We start from the raw sequence: 5,312 nt of genomic DNA on the forward strand, positions 1-5,312 counted from the left end.
GGGGGGGGGGAACTGAATCCATCTACACAACTGTACTTTCATCGTTTGTAACTATGCCTACTTTTCCAAATTAGTCCTTTTTCATCGAGTCTTCCGATAAGATGTTGTACACGCCAACTCTTCAATATGTATTACTCGTTCCAAACCGGCGGAAAATATCAGAATGGAAATATAGATCTGTGGTCATCCCTGCCAGCAGATGGATGGATGTTTCGCAACTTTGTTCGCACGCAGTGAGGCAATCTGTTCTTGCGAACCTTGAGCTGCTTATAACACGTGACCCCCGTATCGTGACGCAATCTGCAGCCCCTACGCAATGTCACCCCAGCCTACGGTGTCCATGCCACTATCTCGCTTTGCAATAGCAAACTTGTTCGCTCCAACAGGCTACCTAAATAACAAGTCAAACTTCCCTCCGCACCCCCAGAAACTTGGCACACAAACTGAATTCCAAGAAATTCCCATACCCTTACTTACAACTGACGTTCTGACAGCAGAAGATACCTCTAGCTCGGTCTAGGCTCAGAAAGCGGCCATGCTTCTTGGTTCGGTCCAAGTGATATTTGTGTCTGTCAAACTGGCTCTGGTGTGGTTCATTCCACCAACTGCTCCATATTCAGTGCACCCCTCTGCCCTCCCTAAATACACAGGCTGAACCAACTTCCGAATATTTATACATACATACACATATATATACAGGATATTTCACGACTTTAGGGCATAACTGCAGGAGGTGATTTCCTAGGTCTTTGTGATCAAAAAAGTTCATAAACATGTGTCCGATTTTGGACGGTTAAGGAGTTATGACCGTTTTAAACTCAGAATAGAAGGTAACGATTACAGACAATAAACGGAACAAAATAATAAACCAGCATAATACATGATACATTTAAAGTATGAATGTAAAGTTAACTTCGTGAAATTACCTTTAATTTGAATTTATTGGTGCTTAAAGCTGATTTTCGATAATGTCACCGCCGGCCGCAACACAGGCTGCCGCTCGGTTGTGAACCGCGCCGGACATACCAACCCACCCTGCCTTAGGTACCTCTCAAGTGTAGAGATAACGAGAGCGCTCTGTTTGTAGCTGGCTAAAAATAGCGACCCGCCAGCTGACAGACGCGGTTCACACGAGGGCGTGTACCGGAATGAAAAAACAGTATATACACAAAGTCCTAATTATTCTACGTGAGATTATGGTAACACAGTGCGCCGACAGTGCACTGCACGAGCTGATTGCAGCTAATACTAATTCAGCTAGTAGATCCAGGGAACAGTCATTATTAACAAGCTGACCAATAATTTCCCACATTTTCATAAAATACATGGCCTAATATCGTGTCTTTTCTACATAATCGGCTCACAGATGGAGGTGAGGCCGTCAGCCATACGCGGCCGTCGGCCGCCCTTTATCCCCCCCACAGGGTGATTCCTGGTACTCAATTCTTGTAGACGCTGAGGCGACCCCAGGGCCATAGTGCAGCTGGAAGAATTAGGTCACTTGAAAAACCCAATGACCTCGTCGGGAATCGAACCCGCGACCTTCCGGCCTGTAGCATAGTGCCTCAACCAACTATGCTACCGCGTGCCCCGCAAATGAACCACATATAAAAACACATTCGGAAATCTCTGTGTACACGTAGGCGTACAACATTCATAGTCAAGGAGTGGTGAAATATATACATCGCTGTAAATTACTTTCAAACAGAAACTAGTTCAAATGCTTACTAGGTTTCAAAGTAGCTGGAAGAAACACGCTGTCAATACCAGTTTGTCACATTTCCTTTCAGAAACCATAAATGAATCCATTCGTCACGGTGTTGTTACTCGATATGATTTTGCAAAGAAATGAAAGGAACGTGAAAGGGCCAAATAAGGTTAAGTCTCGGTCGAGTGCAAATGCAGGCCCTTCGGTCAATGTTCCAAAGTTCTACGCTTTCATCTAAAACAGTATACACTATTTATAATTTGTATCGATTGTAACCAATAATAAATTACCACCGAATTCATATGAAGACAAAAAGAAATTAATTTATTTATAATATACTGTCACGTGTTGGGTATGCGACGCGACAAATAACTTCACGCCGTCTTGGATCAAGCGAATTTATTCCCCTCGCTCTTATAGTTACAGAATTCACAGTTTCACAGTTACTGCCATCTGCAGTATGACAATTACTTCTCCTGCTGGAGTCACTGCCATTCACTCGATACAACTCAACTCGTAGCTGCTGGACTTCAAGTCATACTGCATACTGGTAACTGGCTCAATACTCATTACCCCTGAATAGTGTTCGCTGCTCCTTATTTTGGCTCGGCACGGACAACATAGAGAACACCTTGCTGCTCGGCAACAAATATCAGGTATTGTTGTCAGGTGTTTCTACCTACGCATTGCCTAGCAATAGTCGCTGCATGGACTCGCCTGTTGCGTGCATTTTACGTATATCTAACAAAGTTGTAACTTCACATGAAGAATTACGTAAACTGAACCACGGGGGTAGCAGTAGATATAATGCACAGATGACGCAATTTTAGACTAACTCTTAACAGTCATAATCTGTTTCATTGCAAGTGTTGAAACTGTCATTTGGCAATGGCCGTTACATATATGGTCTCTGTAAAATTAGCAAGGCCGACTTCGAAATACAAAACCGGACCTATTTTAAGCAACTGAACTGTGGAGTAATTGACTGGTAAGATGGCATTCATGATATAAGGCTCATGCACAGAAAGAAACTTTACCTTTGTACTGTGTTCAGACGTCGCTCGCTTCGATTCTTACGGATTGAGTTCCACCTATAGAATTTGACTCACAACGCCAGAAATACCTGAAAAAGAAGAGACAAATGGGGATGTTCCTTCCGAACAGAAGTTACACTTGTGATATCCAAAATCTAATTACTTATGATACGAACGTTGAGAAGTTTTAATATTACAGATCTACATTTCGGAATAGTCAAGGAGGATGAGGTGGGCAGGGCATGTAGCATGAATGGGGGAGAAGAGGAATGCATTATGATATTGGTGGGAAAGCCAGAAGGAAAGAGATCACTGGGAAGACCAAGGCGTAGGTGGGTGGACAATATTAAAATGGATCTTAGAGAGATAGGATGGGATGGTATGGATTGGAATGATCTGGCTCGGGATAGGGACCAGTGGAGGGCTCTTGTGAACACGGTAATGAACCTTCGGGTTCCATAAAATGGTGCGAAATTCTTGAGTAGCTGCACAATTGGCGGCTTCCGAAGTAGGGCTAGCTCCATGAGTAAGTAAGCTCATGTCGGAATAGCAGGGACCTATCAACACAAATTAGATATTAAATACGTGAAGTCGTCCCCACGCCACGGAGGCGTATGGGCAGTGGAGATACAGCTCTAATAACCTTGCACTTGGCACTAGATGGAGGTGAGTGGTCAGCTTCACGCCTCGGCTGCTTTACTCCCGGGGAATGAGCCCCCGGTACCCAATTGATTGAGGCTCAGTAGGCCCCAGAGACGACGTAGATGTCCTGGAATATAGAAAATATCTTCCTTCTGCCGGGAATCGAACCCAGCCATCAAGCCGGCAGCCCGTCGCTATAAAGATATCTGATGTCCTAGCCGGTATTTGAAGTCGACATCTCCAAAAACAGGGCTAGAGCTGCGCAACACCCATTTGGTAAGAAGGGTGTAGACTCTATGCAGTTCATCAGTACAAAACTGTCACGTGTTAGTGACTATAACTGGGGTATGGATTGATAATTGGATTTAGTGAACTCACAACTCTAAGTACTAACAGTCATAACACTACGTACCAGTAGTCCACACACTCAACAGATCCATACAGCACGTGCTAAGTCTCACTGTTATGTCTTCGCTCGGTGACGGTATTCACTAGGCATCGCTACGTAACCGTTCCCAACAGTGGAGGATTCTTCCGCTCTCGGGCTTCCGTCCTTGCCGGCTGGCTACCATCTCACGACTAACTAGTTCACATAACTTCCTAGTCATGACTGACTAACTTCAAGTCAAAATCATCTGAACGTCACATTACAACGACGGCCAGTCGACCAGTCGATCTTGCTGTCAAGCCCGTTCTGGGGCCCAAGACCAGGTTTTTGTTAGTCAGCTGCGGTTTTGTAGATGTGGGGCGTCCTCTCCGACAAGAAGATGGGTCTGTTCTTTTTGAGGGACCTATGAATTCTAGAGGCCATTTTGCTTCATGAGTTTTAATACAATTTTTGTGATGGCCACTATTTTGTCATCTTCTGACTCAGCCCCATTTTGCTTTCTGCCGGTGGGTTACATTGCTGCTGGGCTTCGCCAGCACAGTCATCCGTGGCTTCAGTCTCCTCGAGATCCGTGACCAGGATTTTTATTCTCTCCTAGACATGTACGTGTTTCAAAATGTGGCCTCCTTTTCGACGGAGACATCCGGCGGACAGCATAGAAAACACCGCTTCCAACAGTTCCTTTACTACTGCGTGCATATCCGTTGTCGCGGACACGTGTTTATCGAGCCGTTACCTAGCAACGGCCGTCTCTTTTCACTCCACATTATATTGTTATTAAAATATTAACTCTGCTGGTTTATTGGCTTAGCATTACAGTACTAGTAGTGAGAAAGGTATAGACCCTTTACCATCCGTTGCTCAGGGTCATTGTCGTGACTTAGCAATATTCTTGCCTCAGACATCCGAAGGCTCTACTGGGAACGCACGACTGTTACTATATATTTTTTTTTTGCAAAATTATGAACGTTCTTCAGTGGACCACGAGGCGTATTATTTAGAACAAACACACATTTGCGCAACCGCATCTTTTCAAGGGCAAAGAACTCGATCGCACATATGGATGTCGACATCTCGCTTACATGCTGCCCCTCCTCCGTGGTTCAGTCGGTACGTGTGAATGAGAGTACATACAGAAACCATCAGCGTTCTAATGATTCCTCTGCTCTCAATGGAATGTATGCAGGGGTTCACAAATGTACCTGCCGGCCACAAACGACCTACGACCCTCTGTAACGATTGATTTAGTGCTATACGCGCTATGTTACTTAACCGTAATACTTAAAAGCGAGGGGGCCGTGTCATAGCTCAGGCGGTTAATTGCTGGCTTCCCACCGCGACGGCCCGGGTTTCGATCCCCTTTCAAGATGTATGGTGGACAAAGTGACATTGGAGCAGGTTTCCTCTGGGCACTTCGCTTTCCTCTGCGAGTTCTCATTCTAAGTGTTCCACACGCAATCTGTCATCCGGGGTTTGCAGCAAAAGCCAATTTGTGGCCGACGTACCAAGTGGACTAAGTCTCACCCCACCCCACGGAAGT

At 45.2% G+C, this 5,312-nt stretch overlaps 1 protein-coding gene across 2 annotated transcripts in view; it reads right to left on the minus strand.

The window, feature by feature from the left end:
- Positions 1-3,952, minus strand: part of LOC111862389 (zinc finger protein 771) — a 128,170-nt gene extending 124,218 nt beyond the window's left edge. For both annotated transcript variants that reach the window (XM_023847743.2, XM_023847738.2), the window contains exons 1-2: positions 3,797-3,952; positions 2,746-2,831 (exon numbers count right to left, since the gene is read on the minus strand). The gene's annotated coding sequence lies outside the window, so the exon portion shown is untranslated. The remainder of the gene's footprint in view (positions 1-2,745; positions 2,832-3,796) is intronic.
- Positions 3,953-5,312: the final 1,360 nt, after the last annotated feature.

The sequence above is a fragment of the Cryptotermes secundus genome, unplaced genomic scaffold (assembly GCF_002891405.2).
Source record: "Cryptotermes secundus unplaced genomic scaffold, Csec_1.0 scaffold671, whole genome shotgun sequence".
Lineage (NCBI taxonomy): Eukaryota > Metazoa > Arthropoda > Insecta > Blattodea > Kalotermitidae > Cryptotermes > Cryptotermes secundus.